This window comes from Chiroxiphia lanceolata, chromosome Z, assembly GCF_009829145.1.
Source record: "Chiroxiphia lanceolata isolate bChiLan1 chromosome Z, bChiLan1.pri, whole genome shotgun sequence".
Lineage (NCBI taxonomy): Eukaryota > Metazoa > Chordata > Aves > Passeriformes > Pipridae > Chiroxiphia > Chiroxiphia lanceolata.
Genome location: NC_045671.1, coordinates 57,711,289 through 57,734,210, shown reverse-complemented (window position 1 = coordinate 57,734,210; position 22,922 = coordinate 57,711,289). Strand labels below are relative to the sequence as shown.

General features: G+C 35.1%; 1 protein-coding gene across 2 annotated transcripts in view; it reads right to left on the bottom strand.

The window, feature by feature from the left end:
* The window catches only part of PRR16 (proline rich 16), a 144,117-nt gene that overhangs the window by 5,762 nt on the left and 115,433 nt on the right, over window positions 1-22,922 (bottom strand). The window contains exon 3 of one of the 2 annotated variants that reach the window (XM_032676283.1): window positions 9,452-9,489. The exons of the other annotated variant lie outside the window; for it this stretch is intronic. The gene's annotated coding sequence lies outside the window, so the exon portion shown is untranslated. The remainder of the gene's footprint in view (window positions 1-9,451; window positions 9,490-22,922) is intronic. 2 annotated transcript variants of the gene reach the window in all.

Here is a 22,922-nt window from a genome sequence, read left to right as displayed (position 1 = left end):
AAAGAACAAAATATGCAGTGGCATGATTGGAAGACACGAAGAAAATTATACAGAAGACATTATCAACATTGAATTGATGAGTGCAGTGATGACTACCAATGATCACAGAAAGGAATACTTCTAATGCAGCTTTCTATGCTAGGTCTAGTGTCTTTTATCAAGAAAAAGGAGAAAACAACCAGGAAATGCACTTTACATTCAATTGAGAAAATGAGATTTACTTGATTTATACTAAGCTCTATAATTTCCACATCATTTTAAGAGTCTGATAAGAGCCACTGAAAGACTAACCTAAATAAAAGCTCCATTATTTGGGCTATTTTAGCCCAGACAGTATAACTTAGACACATGTTGTTATCTGTCATAAGCATACCAGAAGTCAGAGCGCAGTTCTCACATATTTAGGAGTATAATGAAAGTTCTCAAGGAAAAAATTTACACAAAATCACATAGTAATAAATCTTCTTAAACATAGTGTCCATATTTTCTAGATATTGTTTAAATAGTAATGACATTGTTTCAGTTACTTACTTATACCTGAAAGATACAGAAATATTTAGATTCAGACATAGACTATTTTATTTATATTAACCTAAGCTTTCTACTCCTTTCCGATAAGAGTAATTACACAATGTTAATCCCCTCAACAGAAGTAAGAATTACTAAACACGAAGGGAATGTTTTTGTAAAGTTTTTTTTGTTAGTTTCTTTTGTCCAAGAAATCCTCACCATGATCTCTGATTTTTGTGTTCAGTTATATAGTCCTGCTGAGACATCTTTCTCTGAAAAAACTAAACCACCTAAATCTAAGCAACACAGAATGTTAACAAATCCACCACCACACTTTTTAATGATTCCTATTTTTTTCCTCAGAAGCTTCAGAAAACTTATTTATGTGTGATTGCCCCATCCTACTGTTTCAATTCATAAATTATTTATTTGTCAGTGAGCAAAACAGAATTCCCAATTGCTTATTGGAAATTTTCCCTTCAAAGTTTTGAAAGAGATTGTAAATGGTATGAAAAAATCTAAAGTTACAAGTTTTCTTTTTTCTTTTTTACACACTATTATTCATTTATACATTGGCAGTATGCATTAAATTCTTGCTAACCTCTCCTAATAACCCTTCCTCAACACGATTATAAAGTTCTTTGTCATGCCAGGTTTGATATCTCCAGAGCTTTCCCTATATATAGTTCTATAGAGTTAATCCTGGATAGAAATCTGTAAATTATGTCTGAAAGTATATGATGAAAATATTAATTAAATATAATTTTCCAACTGAACTCATACTGCTTAAATAGTGTCTTTGTGGATTTTTACTGTCTTTATCTGTTTGTGCAATAACATGAATATTGGCTCTGAGAGCTACTGTAGAATAATTTTTTTATAGTGAGAAATCAATGTTAACAGAAGCATGCAATGAATGTCAGGAGCATCATGCTTATCAACATATGAACTCATAAAATCTCCTGCTTCTTACTTATGAACTGCTGGCCAAATTGATGTGGTTTGGTGCTTGTCTCAATCAAGTCCCAAACAGTTTAGATTTGAGAGAAGTAATTTGTGGGACCTACAGTGCGAAATCACATCTTTCTGTTTGTTGATTACACTAGTTTTCAACTTAGGGAATATCTAGGCAACCAAAGTTACCAGCTGACAGGCACCAGGTATCTTGACATCATGGGAGTCAATAGTTTACATTAGGGGTTGCCGTGATGAATGTCAAAATGTCAAAAATGTCATAGTTCCAACTACAAAATGCTAAAAGGGGAAAGAATGGCACTGGAAAAAGTTCTGATGATGTATCATGGGAAATTCTGGCAGTGTTGTTCACTGGTCACAGGCATCTCATCTCTTAAGAGAACTATACATAAATTTTAACTAGAGAAGTAAGAACTTATTTCTCAGCATATACAGAAAGCACATATAAATTAGCATTTTTAAAATCCCTCAGGCATATTCTTGGCTGAAACAATACATTTCTGTTTACCATTTTCTAATTTTAGAAGCATTTTTATCAGGTCATTTTTCTTAACATGACTTTTCATTTGCCTTTTTGGTCCCTTAGGTGCTGGAAAACTGTTTTGGCATTATGCATATTTTAAGGTAGAATTGGTTATGTCAAGTGTGAATACCTTCCTAGGAAGGTATTTCTTTTCTTATAATTTTTTGGATAAGTTACACCGTATCCTTCATGAGATGAATACTCACAAATATTTCTGAGATGTTGTTTTGGATTCGTTTTGTCTCTGGGATACATGTTTACTAGCTTTCAACTACATTTTATCTTGTACTTGACTAACATACATAGAAAAAGCAAGAAATTATCAAGAAGATGAAATCAGGTTTGTTTTTATGTTTTGTTTCTTTATTTTTCTTTGCATTTGTCATAGGTTGAGATTGGCCCCCCCTGAGAAGCTGGGGGGCTCAGAGGTGATTGGGTGCCAGGACAGTGTTCCCTGGAGAGCCAGTCACCACTCATGTTGTTCGCTTCTGCTCAAAATCATATATCACAGCACCGGAAGCTGTTGGCAGTTCTGTCTTGGTTGTTGTGCTGTTGGTGTCTGCTGCGTGTAGGTGGACAAGGCCAGGGGGTGGCTGGGCTCCCTCTCTTTCCCTCCGGGGGGGAGAGGGGAGCCCTGCGACCCCCCAACTCAGCCTTTGGCTAGAGTTAGAGTCAGCATTTGGAGTGTGTGCTGTGAAGGAAGAGATTCACAGCACCTGAGGTAAGAGGAGAGAGGTAGGCTTTGCAGCCAAGCCCTCTTCCCCCTCCTTTTCTGCAGTGAAGCTGTAGAGGGGGGCTCTTTTCTTTCCCTCCACTCTAAGTGGAGGAGAGGCTCAACTTGAAGCTGAGCCAAGAGACTGGGCTGTGGAAGTAGGCCTGGTGCTCGGGAGAAGAGTCCCAGGTGAAACTGGAGACGAGCCAAGAGCTCGAGAGCTGCCTGCCGAAGCTGACCGGGGGCAGCTGAGAACTGATGTGGAGGAATGAAGATTCCAGGATGTGGACGCTTGATAAGCTACACTGCAGCAGCCTGCGAACTGAGGTGAGACACCAAGAGGGAGAAATCACCAGCAAAAGAGCAAGGACTCAGAACTATCTTCTTGGACTTCATGAGGAGAGACTGCAACAAAACAGCTGCTGGAACTTGGTGAGAGGGGGAGTGTTCAGGAGTCCAGAACACTCCCACGGCAAAAGACTGTGTTACATGTCAGCCTTGAAGGCTGCTCCTGGACTAGAGTTAAAGGAGGGGCTAGAGTTAAAGGACTGACTGATAGTAATGTTATATATATATATATATATATATATATATATATATAATTGCCTTTAGTTTGTATAGTATTTATTTGTGTAAATAAATGTACATACTTCCCCCTTCCCCTACAGAAGCCTCCAGTCTGAAAGTTTCTCGCTGGTGTTAGGATAAATTGTTGAGAAGGAGTGGGGGAAGCCTAAAAATTGGATTTTAGATTTCTATGTGGCTCAAACTGCCACAGCGTTAAAGTGTAAAATTTTAGCTCTATATTTAAGTTCAAAATAACAAGCCATAGCTTGTTCTAATATTCATTTACAGATAGGCTTCTAATTTAGACTTGCTTAAAAAGCAAATCCAAGTATACATAAATGCTGGACTATCAATTTTTGTAATATGGACGATATCCAGAAGGCTGCAACCAGTTAGACTGTGGTTGGCAAGGTCACATCCAAAGCCACAGATCAAGTGGCCACTACAGTTGTACCAACAGCAGTAGCTCAGCAACCAGTGTGAGGACTAGACTGGGTGGGTCCCTCTATACAGAAGCAGTCACACTTCAATTTAGTTACGCTCCTAGGAGATATATGCTAATAATACTATGGAAATGAATTTGATGTTCATTTAATGTATACAGTACTTGAGCACTACTTTATGAGGGGGTTACTGAAATAATTTATATCATGTATTCAGAGGACAATAATGAAACCATAAAGTCAGTCTTGAATTTGAGGCACTTGAATATGTAAAAGAAATTTTGTGTCCATTTCTGGTTTGGCTGCAGATTTCTTTTGAGATTACAGGCAATAATTTTAATTTACATGTTACAAGTTAACATTTCATTTCACTGTCCTTTTGACTCTCTACATATTTCTGCTTCTTATTTTCAGAAATAAATACTCTGAAACACTGAATCTGCAAGCCCAAACAGCAAAAAAATAGTTTTAATGCTCTCTATACTCTTGAAACAAATAAACTCTACATTGCTAGTGGTAAACTAAAACTTGTTTCTTGCAGCATCCTTCTCTGAGTATCAGAGGAATGTGGATGGCTAGCTAGACCTGAGGCCTACTGCCACTTTCCCAAATGGGGCTGTGTATCTGAGATGCTCAAAGAGAATCTTTTATGGTAATACTGTCTAGGGAACTAACCTATTCATTCTTACTGCACTTTTTTAAACATAAGAGCTAGCTAACATATGATACTATTTTCATCTTTCTGCCCTTATTTTTGCCCTCCTTTTCATGGTGAGTCAAAGCAAATTTCTTTAATTAGTTTGAATGTACATCTGTGTCAAATAGAGGTAGAACAAAGATTAGTAAAAGAAAGAGATGCAAAAGACAGCTAAGCCCCTAATGTAACTAACTGTTTATTTCTAATGATTAGTGAAATATTAGCTGGTAATACAGTTGGGGAGTTGGTTACAAAGTTTATTTATCTATTTTAACCCAGGCAACACCATAGGAAATAAATATTGAAACAAAAATATTAAGGGTGAAGTAGGTTTGCATTTGCAATGAGTTGCCAAAGAAAGTCACATCCAGCACCTAGTGCTGGGAAATTCCTTATCAATGGTATTGCCTCTTTGCTTAATCTGAGGACTTTGCCATCATTGCCTTCTTACACTCTAGTTCTCGGCAGAAAGTAAAAGAGATGGACAGGTTAGAAAAGAAACCAACACTCCATGACCCATATATTTCAGTATTTTTTATGCAAGAATTCAGATTGCCTGTGTCTTACTTTTACAACAGTCAATTCCTGAAGCTGACTATCTAACAGAAAACAGGATGCAAATCCCTGTGACCTACACTCAATGAATAATAATAATTTACTTTGGTATATGGCATAATCTACATGACAAAGGGAAAAAACTTTTATTAGTCAGTTGAAGAGACATTAGTCTGAGGACAACTGAAAGTTCACACAGAATAGTTAAATGCCTTAAAGGACTTGGATCTGCTATTATTTAAAAAATTTTATGTTTCAATTTTTAGAGTTTAGAAGGTTTTGTATAATTACATGTCTTAAAGTGATGTGTGAATGGTTTGAAAATCATTCTCCCTAGAGTATATCTTGCAGCTGACGGATGTAACCTTTTCTCGTTCAGCCTGAAGCTAAGAAGGATAGATGAAAAGTGAGCTGGCAGCCCTCCACTTGCTGATTTAAAAAAACCCAAAAACTATATGGGTGAGAAGAGCTATGTAGAAGACAATGTAACTATCAATACTTCCACCCTTTCGGGTTTTTTTTTGTGACATTTGCTGATCTTTCATTTATTTCAAATTACTCAAGCAATCGAGCAGCCTTGTAGGATTAGGCCTACTTTGCAAGCCAAAAGGGCTTAAAAGTCATCAGAAAATATCTGTAAATTCTTTGGTGCAGGTTTTCTGCAGTTTGCCTATTGAAGGATGAAATAGTTTGTAATTCTAGATAACAACATGATATTCATTAACATGTGCTTTACTTTTTCTTTTATCATTTGGCACAAATATTTTGTCACATGAGAAAAAATATTAATTTCAATGACACTAGATACATGGAGATCACTGAAACTACATTATCCTGGACTCCCTAAACATGTCAATGCAACTAAAGGCTAACAATGCAATGATTCATTACTATTACTATTCATTATTATTCTGGTTAATCAACATATTAAAATTCCATTCTTTTCCTTACAAAAGAAAAGGGGGTTCTATGATGTTGCTGGACTTTGTTGATAGGAATTTTTAGCTACTAGAAATTTTTTAGTAGCTCGCAGCTTTTTCTTGGGCAGAAACCTGTAAGTGCAAGACAGGCCTTGAGACCATGTACCAATGGGACAGTGTTTACGACAAGTCTCCATGCTTCAAAAGCTGTTTGGAAGATTTCCCAGCCACCAACTGCAGCTCTTTTCCATCACAAGGCAGACTAGAAAGGGTCTGCTTGAGACTTCTTCCATTGTGAAAGAAAAATACTGAAGCTTCTACACATTAATTAACCAAGACTTAAACAGCTACTTTCTTGAGCTCCCAAGGAAATTATGGTATCAGGAAGAAATTGAATAGAAACCATAATCAATACTGTAAAAATGTAGCTGAATATATTTTTAGATAGGAAGGTGAAAAACAAAACAGGAAATTACTTGGTATCTTCTTATGTATTGTACTTTCAGCAGCAACATGCATGAAAGAGATCAACCTGGCACGACATTTACATTGAAGATGTATGAAAGAATCTTCTTATGGAAAGCACTACATACCTTCTGGGGTTAACCTTGATAAGAGTTTTGACTTTTGATTACTCTACTAGAATATATGTTCTTTCAAAATTATAAAAATAAATACAGGAATTTATAACTTTCGCAAATATATGATTCAAAGCACTTTCTCTTCAAGGGGTCAACTTTTGTTTCAAGAGCTTTTGCAAATATCTGTACACAAAAAAACCTAAAACCTACTTATTAGCTTTCCTACCCACCATTCCAAATGACTATATGCAAGTCATATGCAACTGATGTCAAAAAGGCAGAAATATCAAGTTATCAAAAATATCAGTATTAATATTCTTTCTAGACACTCAGAATTATGCCTTTTAATTTATTTTGAGCAATTCTAGAAATGAGCTTCCATAACGCTGTAATGTTTTTGTAATATAACACCATGTTTGAAAAAAACCCTGAAATTTTGGGTTATCTTTGGAAAAAGGAAAGAAAATGAAGATCAACATTTTAGCTTCTGATTTTGCAAATCTGCCATGGGTCTCTTTTTGTAGGCTATTTAACCATTTTAAGCTGAATATGCAGAAGTCTAGACTGGAATGAAACAGTATGTTTTGACATTTAGTGATCACTGTTTTTTTCCATCCAGGCCTAATGATGTATAAAGTTATATACAACTGGATGGGACAGTCCAGTTGCTTAAGACATAAGCTCAGCAACAAATCGTACCTCCACTTAGCCTTTAAGGAACTTAATTTCTCATAATTATCAGCACAGACATCCCTATCAAAACATACACTAGACAAATATAGTAAAGAACTACTTCAAGAGGGTAGGGAGAAGGATATGATGATCTTCGGCAGGAAAAGGGGACAGTTACACAGACAATGATCTATCTCAGTTTCAGATCATTGTAAGAAAATAATGATTTCCTCATTATAAGAGAAATTGAAAGCCATAAAGCATCTCTGGCTTAGACCCTTTATAATGTCCATCAAATAGGCTTAAAGGCTTGGCTCATAATGAACTTTGTGTGTGTGTGTGTGTGTGTGTGTGTGTGTAATTTTGGGGTTTTTCTTTGTTTTTAATACCAACATTTGCAAACTTTAAGACCTTTGCCAGTGCAGACTGTCTTGCTAATTGAAAATCATTGGCTGCCCTTGCTCCAATACAAGTATCCATGCTCATCTGACATTTGCTTAACAAACAAGATATTTTGCCTAACAAAAGCAGCTCAGAAATCAAATACAGCCCACTAAACTCTCCTGCTAATGCATTCAGGAAAAGGTTACTAGCAAAATGTGCAATTCAGCACTTTGCCCATTAAGCACAGGCCTCAAATACACTGTTTGTCTGGCCATAAAATACCTCAATCTGTTGCCCAGCAGTCTCTGAGATGTTCAGCAAAGAGATTAGTCATTTTGGTGGACTGCCCCTGAGTTGAAAACAAGAATAAAATCCCTAGATCTGTTTATCTAAATCAGTTAGTCAGATATATAAGAAAGCCTACTGTAAAAAATCATGATTATGTGTGGGTTGGAATTACGTTTGAAGTTCTGCATCTACTGTGTGATGACTGAGTTGGCTAAGATCCTCTCCAGTGTTGTTTTCCAAGTCACCGTTCAAAATTGGAGAGTTTGCACATCTGCAGATAAGCCACAGATGCTCCAGTGTATATTTGAAACATCTCTTCAAGCATTTCCCCCTCAACATGAGACAGAAGGACAAAATAACTGTTAATTCTTTTTCAAGTAGGATGGACTTTCTATCTATATTGTGATATACAGAAAAGACACTTGGCTTTGTTTTCTATAACGAGTGCATCCAGAAATTCTATGCTCTTGCTGAACTAGTCAAAATTAACAGAACACATATTCTCAAGTATCTCTTTCCTTGGTCTTTTTAAACCTAATCAATTCTATGGTTCCATGGAATAGAGCGTGTAAGAGTGAGTAGCAATACAAGAAATGAAATCCAAAAAGACAGGAGGCTGAAGAAGCTCTATGCGCCATATCTGTCAGAGCCTGGAAGAATCTGGAGGGTTATAAACTGCCACCCGTCTACAAGAAAAAGTAAAAAAGATAGCCCTGACAAGTAGATTATCTTTGACTTCTCATTATTGAACTCTATCACTGTGTTCCCTCTTTCCTTTTAATACTAAAACGTGCAAAAAGAAGCGAAAGACAAACAACAGTGACCCTCTAAGGCACTGAACACACATGAGGAATTCAAAAGACCAATTTACTTAAGTCAGGGTAGCTTTCAGGAAAAGGAAAGTTGCACACTGTACCATATACAACAACGGGACAAATTAAATGTACTTGATGAAAAGTAGCTAAAACAAATGCAGATAAAGGAATTTACACAGCAGATTCTCAGTTGCCCTGATGGTGCAGTAAGCCAGATAAAAGAAAAAAAAAGAATGCAATACTGTAAAATTAAAGAAAATTAAATTATTAAAACATAAACTCTTTTATCAATCAACTTTCTTGATTTTCTTTGTAGAGTTAAGAGAGGATTTTAGACCTTAGTGAGCAGAGTCTGGTAAAGACTGGTGGGTGAGGGTTTTTTGGGGTTTTTTGTGCGTGCAAATAATTGTGTTTTGGACAGCATAATGGAGAGGTGAAGTATTTACTAGAAATTCTTACCTGATTAAAATAGTAATGACCAATAAAATGGCTTTGTTTTCTCCTGTAAACTCAACAAGAGAAGGTCTAACTTCATCCTGATGAAATTTTCTTCTACAGGTAATATTGAAAAATATATTATTCCTTAGTATTATTTCCCATTTTTAAAGTTATCTAAGAGCCTCTTAATGCCTAAAAGAGCCTCTAAGCATGAACAGTACATAAACTTTTAAGTGAATAAAACTGGAAAAGGTTGGTTTTATTTTGTAGCCACAAATCCTTGTATTTTATAGCCACAAATACCTCCTGGTACAATGAACTAGAGTAATAAACTGAATCATCTGTATCAATAATTAAAAGTACATACTTACTGCTTACAAAGAAATACTGAAGTTTCAAAATTCATTCCCTAGATAAAAAAAAAGGCATCAATGCGTAAGCATCATTCAAAGTAAAGATGTTTCATTTACTTTTGTAAACTGTTTTACCTGTGCCATGGCGATTTTCCAACCAGAAAACAAGGAAACAGAAAAACAGGAAAAAACATAGGAAGATCTTCCATATGAATATAAAATCACTGCACAAATCACAACTGTAAGTCAGCAATCAGCTGAAAGCTCAGTGATGATGTAACAAAATCTTCATGTACCATATCAAAACTGCAAAATATATAATGGACAAATGACAAGCTGACAGCTCAATTCTGAAAAGCCTTTTTCCACAACACCACCTTCCAGTTTGAGTGAAGTCTTACCACTCCTCCCACCAACACAGAGTGTGTGCTGAACAGTAAATTGCTAGCTACATCCTTCTGCAATCTTCTATTAAAAGTCTCAGGATAACTGTGAAAGTATTTTACTTTGAGAACCAAATTCTAGGCTATTTTAGGCATTGTCTAAACTTATTCCAGGACAGAGCAGGTGAAAAAACACTTAGCTTCCTTTGTTGCTGCAATGAGTGTCAGGTAACTACACTTATCAAGAGAATATGGCTTTGCTTAAAGACTGGGGAGAAAAGTTAAAGAGAAGATTTCATATCCTCTTTGTAGCCTGTGAGAAGTCAGCTTGTGATGTGGGACCTGTGAAGAAAGGACAGGAAGACAGAATTCTGTGAGGTTTTTGTTTGCTCTTTGTGGTCGTTGAGAAAGTAGGAAAGCCAGCACAAAGAATGATCTGGCTGGTGATCCTGTTTGCAAAAACAGCAGCTCAGGATCTGGAGGAGACTTGATGGAGAGCTGCGGGTAATGGGGAGACTTTAGACGAGATGTCCCAAACCAGGGAGAGCCCTTGGCAGCACATATATAACTGCTGGACAAACTGCATTTGTGGAGGTTGCAAAAGAGAAGTTCACTCCATCCTTCAGGCATAGGATACAGTAGATGAAAAAAGGGAACTCTGTCCTCTTGCTTTTCCAAAATCCAACCGCCATCCCAGCACTCACTCCTTCCGCTCTAGCAGTACCTTCCTCTACCAAACTCTCAAAGAAGCCATGAGTAGCTGAAGCCATATTGCTACAAAGAGAAACACAGAGCATGCTTCAGGCATAGGGAAGCTGTGAGTTTAAAATGCCTCAGGCAGAGGAAGCGAGTCAATTTGGATTTCTCTTATATCTCTAGCAACAGAGGGCAAAAGAAAGGCAGTCTATAAACACCATCTCCTTCTCCAGTAATCTGTAAATCTAGCACATCTGTCCCACGCTTTATTTTTGAGTGAATGAAAAATAATTGGATTTGTGTCAGATAGAATATCTAAATACTGAAAGGAATGACAGATTTCAGGTTTTCATTTTGGCCATACAAATATACTGTCCATGTTTTACTTTCACTTGAGTGAAAATACAATGGGTTTCCTTACAGAGTTGTGATTAAAAGAATGGATACAAATGGACCCTTTGGCCATGCTGGCTTCCATTACTTGAAACAATGCCACCTCAGATGGTGATAATAGAGGAAAAGTAAAACTACCACCTTTATTTTTCTTTTTGATGACTTGGACTCTAAGGCCAGTACTGTGTTAGCTACATTTCACATGTTTCTGATTTTAATAGAAATACAGTAGTAGAGCTACAGATAGCAACCAAAACATGAACCTTCTATCTTGCCTGTGGGCTGAAGTCAAACTATACGCTTGTTAAAAAAGGGAATTATCTGGTATGCAAGGATTTCCTACAGTAGAGATTAGAGGTGAATAATTCTTTCCATGTATTATCCTCCTTCCTTTACCCCATGATAAGCTCCCATAAATAGGAAAGTTCAAAAACCACAACTCATTAAGAGTTAGCTGAACACTCTGAAAAGGATGCAATTAAAATGTGTTCGTTTTAGAAGTTTTAATTGGTTTAATTGAAATACAAGTCCTTTGCTGTTCAGATAGTAATTCTTTAGTAAATCTAAATGTAGAAGCAATTACTAATATTTTTATTTTTATTGCAATTGTCCAATAGTAGCACTACAAAACTAAGTTGGATGATGGTATCTCAGATATTTTTTTTCCCTTAAAAAATTAGGCAACCAGAAAAAAAATAACAAAATCTTTTGCAGGAGAATCAATATGCTCTTGATCTTGATTAAGACAGTACTACAAAGTTCTGCCTCAGAAAATTACAAAATTAAAAAGATAAACTCCCTTTGTTTAAAAGGATTTTGAAATAAGGGCCTGTTAACCAAGATGGAGTTAGAAGAAAAATCATGATTAATAAAATCCGAATTTCTCATTTTATTTTCCAGTAATTACAAAGCCTATGTTTAAAAGTCCCTAAGGTGTTATATTCTTAGTAAACTTAAAATCTAGCTTTTAATCAAAAATAACTTATTCATAAAAATATTGGGTACCTTTCACTACTTACTAAAATACCTGGGTACTTAAAAAGAACTAATTAAAAAAATCAGCTGAAGTAATCACCACTTGATTTAATGCTCTTACAACAGATTTTTCTTTTTCTTTTGTTTCTGTCATACCTTATGAGTGATAAATTGATGGGTTTTAGTGGAAGATACAGAAGTAAAATATGTACTAACCATATCACTTAATCTTTCTTACTCTGAGTCAGTTCTGTTCCATGTTGGGTATTTCAAGTTGACTTGCACCTTTCAAACAAGCCCTGTAATACAGCAACTACATGAAAGGCCGCTGCACCTCACAGCTAGGGTGGATCATTTTAGAATAGTACATGCTTTTACTTGGGAAAATGATCATCTGAAAAATTCATAGCATTAACAATGAGTAATGATTTGTCATTTTATTTCTTCTGGTATTTACTTAAATACTTCTGTCAAGGCATTGTTTAAGAGAAGTGGAATGTATTGTTGCCACATGATGCTTCCTAATTTGCTTTTTGAAAAATGCAAATGTTCTCTCCATTGAAATGTACTTTGATACTCTTGAAACCTTGTCAACATGTTGATCCCTACTGCTAATGTTCCATGACTATTTTGAGTGACTAGAAGACACTCCAAAATTTCTGACCTTTTCCTAGAGAGTAATACTGTTATAAAACATTCAGGGACAAATGAGCCTATTCTTTCAATATCTCTGGACTTTAATACTTCCTTAGGCATTTATGATTCTAACATTTTAATATTAGGATTATGACTTAGTCTAAACCTAGGTACCTTTCTCTTCATTGACATATAATATATATGAACTTGTCACACATAAGTGAGGTGATAACCTCAGAATGAGCTGGTCCAATTATGCAAACTGTAAATCTAAGTAATGCTAAAAATTTACTAAATTTCTCTTAACAAATGGAAATTTTCCTTTTTATTTTGACAGCTATCCAGGTTGCTAGCACTTGCAGTAGTCACTGAACTGTGGCCTCATCAATTTCTTAATCATATTAATTGTGCTTTCTGCATGGCTGCTCAGTCTTCTGCTCTTGCACAGTTCAATGCCTGTTGACTGTTCCAACAAAGTTCCAAACAGTAGAGCATGCTCCCTATCTATTACACACATGGACCTCCTTCCTACAGGTTTACTCACTAATGACTTACAAAATTAAAACGTTCACCAGTTACATAGCAAATAATTCACCTCTATTTTCTGTTATAGCTTTCCTCTTTCTTATGGATTCTCATGGATCTTCGGAAAGACCAATGAGAATCTCAATGAGCTTCCTCCTGCAGCTCCTAAAGAATTCTGCAGTCAATCCTGACCCTATGAGGGCTCAGCAGCTGATTTTCACTGAGAATCTTGTTTTATTTAAGTATGTACGATCTATTACAGATAACTACAGTTTTCTATAGCAGAAACATTACAGTACAATGGATTTATAGCAATTCTCATGGCTCAGTTCTATTTCGAAGCAATAATAGATTTGTGGAAGAAAATTATTTAAATAGTTTGTTTTCCTCTTTTACAAAATACATGCCATGCTTCAATTTAAATAATGAAAACAAAATAAGATATTGTTATGGCCAAGTAACATTCCTACAGAATATGGAATTTATATATATTTCACACTTACAATATTTGAAAATAGTTTTCCCATGTTTTTGTGTTTTGTTTTTTTCTCTGTTTCTTTTCTAAAATGCAAAGTTCTTTAGCAGTAACAACACAATTTGGCCTTGGTGTCAGGTGGTACAGCATTAATTACTACAGAAAATAAATAAAACAGTGATACTCAAATCATTAGGATTTGAGAGAGAATTACCCTTTAATTTTAAGATGGTTTTAGCAAGGAATTCTAGGTTTAACTAAAAACTAAGATGCGACATTAATGTCTCTACATTATTAACTACTTTAAGGTGTATTTCAAACTCATAATGCCATCATATTTTGTACCCACTGCACAAATCAAATAGTGAGCCAGAACTTTCTAAATAATGCATTTAATAATTTATTTATAGAATATCTAAATGCAAATATCTGCGAAGGATTGAAAAAGGTCCTTTGATATCTAACTCAGGGTTTGTTTAAGAAATGCTTACACTACTTAAAATTTCAGTGTCTTAAACTTACCTTTTACAACTTCAACTAACCCGCAGAGATTAATTGAAACATTTCACAGTACTTTCAAGAGGTATGTTTTCTTATTTAATTTAATTAAAACCTGCTGAATGCACAACTAACTATTTACATTGATGCATTTTAAAGATAATATGAAAATAATGTTTGACTTTTCAAAAAAATTAGTAAAATGATTATATTTGCTTAAGCCCTTACCTGGATTGAGTACCAAAAAAAGCACTAGACACCTTGAAACTTTCTGGTAAGTGTGCTTCTGTTTACACACTATGTTTTTTACTTTACTGATGAGATTTCTGTAAAATATATATTTCAACAAGCTGAAGTGCCACGAACATGTCTAAAGACAAGAATTTGCAGATCACACAGGATTTGCAGAAAGAATATATGGGCATACTAACATGTCTGTAGTCATCTATAAACGTTACCATTTGTGACCATCAGTATACCAATAGCAAAAAAAAAACCCTACTTTTTTCATATTTGACCTTCAATCGTTTACATATTCATAATGAATTTTCTTAACAGATAATATTATTTATTTAGTAATTTACTTATTATGCAATTCTGATCATGGCCACAGGGCTGAAATTGGTTTGTACTTACCCCAAGCACCTACATTTTATACAGATGGTGGCACAATACACCACAACTCCAAAAGATGTTCTGGGCTACAAACCACATGCTTCTCTGTCTGCATTAGACACATAGAGGACAGGTAACATGTCACTTGTAACTAGCTCTCATCTGAAAACAAATACCTTATTTTAAATCATTTTCTTAGTAATTAAAATTCTGTAAGTTTTTCCTCTCATGGCCTTATCCATAAGAACTTCAAAATGTGGACTATCTGAAGTTCATCTCTGCTCCATTATTAATTCACTCCTGTTACCTGACTTGCTCTTAAATTCGTCATCATTAACACCCCAAACTACTGTTAATAGTTTTCTACCTGCACCAGCTGGTTCCTAAAGGAAAGCCTGTGTGTTATTCCCATCTGTACCAGTGATCCTTCAATGAGAAAACTGCTAAGTCATTTATGTGCTAATAGCTATCTGCTGTTTTTCCAACAATGCCACAAATCTCAGAAAGGCAAAAAATACACCCTACAACTTTTTCTGAAGGAAACAGCAAGATAAGCTTCTTGTTCAGCACTGAGAGGTTTCTGAGCCCCACAGAGTTGAATGCCACAGCCCTATAAATGTTGCACAATATTTTCACAGCAATTTCTAATACAAAGTATTTTCGGAAAAAATTCTCTGTTGAACTTGCCCACACATGTCTGTGGAGAGAAATCTTGGATTTTAGGAGCATTCACCAGCAGGGATGAGCTGCAGAACTAGCCCCAGCAGCATCCATTTATCCGATCTGCTTGTGGTGGTACCATATAAACAGTACTGGGTGGACACCTTTGCCAGAACACCTTGTGGGAGCAGACTGGATTTGTAAAGATTTAGCTATGACATCAAATGATTGTAGTGATGCTCATCTGAGCACTGTCTTTCCCATAACTCAGCACTGAGTTCCAATGAGCCAGGACAGGAAAGAGACACAATGAGGTGACCAGAATAGAACTACTATCATTAAGTCGTATGTATGGTATAAGAATTGTAGCATATAATATTACTATCAATATTATTATCAAGGTATAAATAGAATGCTGTCCACAGCAAAGTGAAAAGTTTGAATATTCAAAAGCAAGCCGCAAAGCTGTATGTGGTGGAGGCAAGAGAATTCGTAACTGTTGAGAAACTAAAATATATTGGAAGATGGGAAAAAAGGCTGCTTAGGTCAATCTGTATTTTTATTTGCATCATAAGTATTTAGGATAGAATTTAATCTGATTGTAGACATAAAAATGTAGGTGTAAACCAACTAAAACAATTTTCAAGGAACATAAAATTAACATCCAGATCAAGAGTTCTCATTGCTGAATACTTCTAAAGAAAAACTTTTTACATATTCCAAACTAAAATTCCTAACACACAAGACAGTAATGAAAAGAAAATATCACATCATGACTTCAGTTTTGCTTTTATAGGTAAGTATAAGGCATCAGCCAATTGAAAGTGTAATCTCTGCAATGGATGTTTCATGCAAAACAATTTCAGCTGGACTATGCCAAATATTCAAGAAAAACAATCACTTCTAGTAAAATTGAACAGCAAAGAACACTGCACTGTCAAAGTGAAGAACAGTAAAATGAAAAAGGAAACAATTAATTTTGGTTTTGTTCCTAGACATATCTGAAGTTTTCCAAAAGTTATTAGGATTTCAGGTAGTGGTATGAAACCTCTTATTTACCATTGAAGGATTATTTGAAGTTCATCTAGTCCTACCTAACATGCCACAAATTAAAACTGATTACAGAGATGTCCAGAAGAAAACAAAAGTACAAATTATAACTTATTATCCTGAAGTGTCTATTTTTAGTGGCTACTGAATACTGGAGATGCCTTTACTTAATAAAAGCTGCAGCTTGCAACCTTAGGTATTTTGAGTTTTGTAGATATGCAAAAGACATTTGCAAGGCTGAACCACTTTGCCCTGCTGACATTCATGGTTTCCTAGGGTTTCGAAACAAGCATTCTTGTGAATAATTTCTCTGTGAATATAGATTTTCATAGTAAAAACTGACCCGATCAGATCCACTTGAAGTGATTGCCCTTTTTTTTCCCCTTTCATAATGCATCCAGAGAAGGCACATAGAAGCGAGAGGGAAGGGAGAGAGGTGAGAGATGAAAGTAGCTTTTAAATGTTCAAATATCCTTCTAGTAGTGAGCAAAGCAGTGTTCATTTCCCTCCTGTGACTAGAGTTTAACCCTGGTCTTCTATTTAGAAGTCAACCATGAGTTCAAATTACAAATTACGCTGAATATGAGATGTCCCCCCATTGCTTTTGCTGAAACTATGCAACTTTTGCAGAAAATAAATACACTAGCCAGTGAGCAAAAGACAGCATGACTGCAGACTCACTACAGGTGATGGGAGAACTCTGATGAAAATATGATTATAAACAAAGAAACACATTTTATACCAAAATAGACTTGTTCCCTCCTGATTTCTATGCTAATATTGCACTATCCAAAATTATTTTGACAGCTACCTTAGGTCACTAAGCAGAGAAATTATAAGCAAAAATGCTTTCTCAGGACCTGAAATAGTATGCAGTTTTCAGGTGGATTTGCCAGCATCTTCCTTAAACGGAATATGCATTAAACACCAAAAGGTCTTTCAATTTTTCATGTTAGGTTTCAGTAGAGCCCTTGGAACAAGGTAACATTTGAAAAAAGGCAATTTGGTTCTGCTGGATCAAAATAAAAATTATTTTGAACAAGATTCCCCTTGGCCAGATGTACCCCCAGGCTTCCTCTATACTCGACAGTTTTTGGTAGATTCCTACAAGTCCACAATTCTCAAAATATCATTTTTTCTCTCTCTTTTTTTTTTTTTATTTTTAATGTAGGTGTCTTTTTCTTTGAGTCTGCCAGTGCAACAGTGCTTAATGTTCACCATCTGTTCCAAAAGTTCCATTCACATGCCCAAATATCTTGCTCTGCAGTACCCTTTGCTCTTCTTTCAGGATGCATAATCTGTCCTCATTACCTGCTGTACCTACAGTACCCACACAGTGCCCAAAATCTAGAATCAATCAAAGAAAAGACAGAGGACTTATCAGCAGTTATGCCAGCTGTCACACAGACACGTCTTAACACAGTCACTACAATTTACCCCATGAAAATAAATAGCAAAAACAGTAGTCTCATTATAGAGTCAAGCCCAAATCATCCATATCATTGACTCTACATTTTTTATTCTTCTTGACTGCTTCAACTGGTAATTCCTTGAATATTTGCGACACAAGGAAGAGTAGCATTTCTTGTAAATGCCTTTTTGTTATATAGCAACATAAGAAAGCAAGTACTATTTCCCAGAATCTACTGACAACTAATAAATAACTAGTTAGGTAACTACTCAATATAACTACTATTATAGTTAATATAACTATTATAACTATTATATTAATAAGCTAATTTATTATAATAATTATTATATATAACTAGATAGCTATCCAGCTAGATGAGAGCAACAGAGAATGCAAGATAATGTTTTCCTCAGGTGCTTCTCTGGGTAAATTTTTCCAGGTAACTTCTGAAAAGATAGTCTAGATTAGGGAAGCAATCTAGATTAGGTTTCATGTCAATCAAGTTACTGCAGTACAAGACTTGGGAAGCAATTGAGTGCTCATATTCCACATAATTTCCACCTATTTGCATTCATCTCTACATGTAAAGTGCCTGAGCTGCTGTCTATAGTCATTTAATCACTACCATTCCCAACCTTTCATCTAGCCTGAACATTTTATGAGCTAACTATAGGATTATTTTATGCAGTTGTGATTTTCTCTCTCTGCAAGGCAAATGAGAGTGCAAAGTAAATGAATACCTCCACGAAAAATTATTCTGCAATATCTGCTGTTGTTTCAGTAATTGCAACAATTTTCATCTGTCAAAAGAACACACCAAATCACTGGGTTACTTTATCGCCTATGATATTCAAGACAACAATGCCTGATGCTGCTACCGGATTATAAGGGTAATATTTGTGAAGTAATTCTAAGTGTGAAACACTTTTGAAAAATTGCTGTTGGAAAAAATGGACTCAGAGGTGTAACGTGTAACTTTATATGTTCCACATGTTTCCAAATTAGGCAGAGGCAAAGCTCAGGTTTGGGTTTTTTCCTTCTTTGTTTTTTTTTTTTTAATGAACACAATATCTTTCTCAAATCTTTTATACCAACATGACAAAGCTACATTTGAAAAAGGAAATGTATTTTTTAGGCAAAAAATAACCCAGAACAAAGCATTTTTTTTTTATCAAGTTATTTTCTACATGGTATTTGTCTCTCAAAGATCACCACACCCAGTCACTAACTCAGCATACTACTAAACAAATTCAATAGGTCAGAGCATCTACAGACAGTACACTGGCAATATCAATCAATATTGCAGCAACAGAAAGCATAGTCTTGTGTGTTAAGGAATGGAAAGACAGGTATTATTGTGCTCAAAGACATTACTATGTGAAAACTCCAGGAAGGAAGGGAAAGTTAAACCGTAATACCATTGATAGTGTCATTAACTAAAACCAATGAAAATTCTGATGGTTGTATTCTCTGTTGCAGATATAAACAACAGCGACATATGGTACAAATGATACAGCAACATAGTGTTTTCATTTTAGTTCAGAAAGCGACACAATTAAGAATGTCTGTGGTGGTGGAAAGACTGAATCAACTGTGGAAAGCATTCAGTGAACAGCCTGAAGGGACAGACTCATATACTTAGAGCAGATATCCTTAGAGCAGGAAAAAGAATGGTGCTAAACATGACTTCAGACAATACTCAGTGTTAACACAGAAAAATTGAAACACAGTTTGCAAATTTATGAGCAAAATTAAGACTCACAGAAACATACATTTCATGTTCTTGCCAATTTTCAACTAATTCAAGAAAATTAAGACCAATCCATCCAGAACCACGGCACACATGAGAGAATTCTAATATAGCTTTCTCTAGCTTGCTAAATCTGAAATAGCCCACGGCACACACATGCATTAATACCTACCTTTCACAGTACATTAATTTCTGAGCAAAACCAGGTTTAACACATGGTTTAGAAAATATATATTAACAATCCCAAACATATCTTCTGGACTGAATTTCACAATTAAACTAAACATTATAAGTATCTGCCCATTAATGAAGTGCCACGCAGCAACTTTCTAAGATGATTTTTATTAGATAATTTGAGTTAGCTCCAACCACTCATTGAGATAACAAGTCAGAGCAAACCTGAAACTGAAAGGAATAGGTGGAGTACAATCCATGTCAGAGCAGTCTTTAGAGTTAGACCATTTTGCTTTGAGTCTTGTCCCAAAGAAATTTGAATGTTTCCAGGGATGGACACATCATCACACTCTGAGCATGTGTCTTCAGGGCTTACCTTCTTTCAACATAAGAAATATTCATAAATACCTCTGTTTTCTCATGTTTGAATGCATAACTGTTCAAATATTCTCAAATTCTGCAAGTGTTCAAGGTCAGGTTAAATGGGCCTTTGAGAAAGGGGCTTCTAATGGAAGGTGTCAGTGCCAGTGGCAGGAAGTTTGTAACTAGATGATCTTTAGGGTTCCTTCTAATCCAAATCATTCTATGAATCTATGATATTTGGATATCTTTAAGTCAGTAATTATAAAATAATAGAATTAATTTTAAAGGAACCTGAAATTAAGACTTTATAAATCCACTATCTTCTGAAAGGGGATTTTGAACATAGCATGATAGGGAATACACATTTACCATTTGTGGTCTTTTGAAGGCCTCCACAGTACATAAGCCTCAATCAACAAAGCGGTTTTCAGACTTGTATATCATCATTCTTCACAACAGAACTCTTCATTTATTGCTATGAAAAAATGCTAAAGGCTCTTATGACATGCTGATTTTCCTCCACTCTCAAGAAAAATTGACTATGATGGTACGGTTCCTTCAATGGCTGTATTAAAAAGTTTGTCTGACTCTTGCTTGACTTTATATTGTATCTGTGAGTACTCACAGCTAAATGAGACAAGATTTTAGCCTTTCCTTTTAGTAATGCCTGGTTTCCACTCAGCCTCCATGTTTCCTTACCCATAGCTCACTACCCTATTTTAATTTTCTTTCCCCTTACATTCTCTCCTTCCTCGATTATGAATTTCAACATATTTCAGGCTCATGAAAAAAAACAAATAAACAACAAAAGAAAAAACTCAAGCAGAAGCAATCTTTACAAGCACAAACACCTAACATGCTCTTTACAATTTTATTTTATAGAAAATTAAATGATTTTCATTAGAAATAGATCTCTGCAGAATTCACTTGAGAGTACATGAAAAAACTTTTTTATAGCAACATTCCTTTAGAGATGTTAGTAAATCATAAAAACAAAATTATAATAACTCTGTGAAATCTAAAATTATTTCTGGGTCTTTTAAAAACAGGCATTTGGAACAGAAAGGATCCTATATACTGTAGCAAATCCAACTTCAGGTTCTGCAAAACAAAGGTAACAAGTGGTGCTACACCCCTGAAATGCATACAGTTCTGTAATTCTGAACATAACTTTCAGTTTTGCTATGTGCATTAGTAAACAGACCTGTACTCTGAGATTAGACAAATTCAGTGGATCTTTCAAAACATGTCTGTATCCCTAAAATTTATCAGCTATATATGAATTTCATATATAAAATGAAAATATCTAAGAAATAGCTACCAGTCTGTATTAAGAAGCAAGAGCTGTTTCTTTTTATATGACAGAAAAATATACTTAAAAAACAAAAACAAACAAATCCCTCTAAAAAATAAGTATAATAATTACCATAATAAAATATACACAGAAACTATGGATACGAATTCCACTGATGAAAGTGAATTTTTTCTACTTAAAATAGTACAAGTCTTGTTAATTTACAAATCTGCATGGGGTTTAGATGAGCACTACATTACTCACAAACCTGGAGAACTGCATATCTGACAAAAATCAGTATGGTCCAGAACAGGATATGTGAATATCTGCAAATCTAGTTCAGAAGGAAGACTATTTTTATAAAGAAGTAGAATAAAATTTACGAATTTATAAAAAATTGCTTAACCTTCCCAGGTGGGCTGGAATGAACACGACATTTTATTCATTTATCCTTGGGATTAATCCTAGAAATTTCTGTAGTGTAACTCTGTCTACCTGATAACCACAAATCTGTGTGTACTCCTGAAAAGTGACACCTGAAGATCTGGCTTAATTCTGGAGAATAATCTGTTACAGACTTTACAGAGTATATTTGGTCAGGAAAGGGCACCAAGGCATTTAGGCAACTGCTGTCAGAGGCCAGACCATAGGAGGAGCTCTCGACCATTTCCCAACGATTTTGCAGCATAGGAACTATGCTGCAGGCTTGTAGAGTTTTCTTTGAAGTGGAAAATCTGATTTGCTCTGCCAGCTCTTTTAGGAAGTCTCTCTCTTTAAAAAGACAAATAGTTGAAATTTTATTATGCAGATTTCAAATGTGTTGTCTCAAGTATTTTGAAATATGTCATTTGAATGCAGCTAGTTTCAATAAATACTTATTACCTAAGTCTTTTAAAACCTTACCACCCCACTCCTCTACTACACAATTAGATCCACTTTTCACAATTATTAAACTTTCCACATAGAGTCTACAATATGAACGTCCCCATTTTCAAAAGGTAACCAAGTATAATAACAGTTCTTAAGAAGCAGTGTTTTTATAAATGTGCATAAGAGCTAAGATTTCTGTCACAAATAGAGTAAAAAAACCCCTTTTCTTCCTCTGGTGAATTTACCTTTTTAAAGAACTTAACATTTTGATTTTCTAATAAAGAAGGACGTTTCTTTTTTTAGTTTTTTATTAGTGTACACCTAATAATGTCATTCATCTTCACCTTAACTTTATAAATGCAGTTTTGTATTATTTTGCCCAACTGAATGTGAAATTTTGCTTAACAGCAACATTTCAAACAAGATTCATTGTTTCTCTAGACATGGTAGTTTTATGTTGAGCCCTTAAAATTTCAGAAAAAGCAGGTATTAAAAACATCCTTAAAAGCAATTCCCTTTTAAACCATTCTAGGTGAATAACTGATGTGAGGTACCTGATGTAGAGGAAAATTGCAGTAATTAATCTTCAAGAGCTCAAATAAACTTTTTCATTGTAGTGCAAGATGGCTAAGGAACACTTAAATTGTGGGAAATATGAGTATCAGGTTCATGGTTTTAATGGACCAAACCCACTATTTGTACAAATTATTATATTTACACT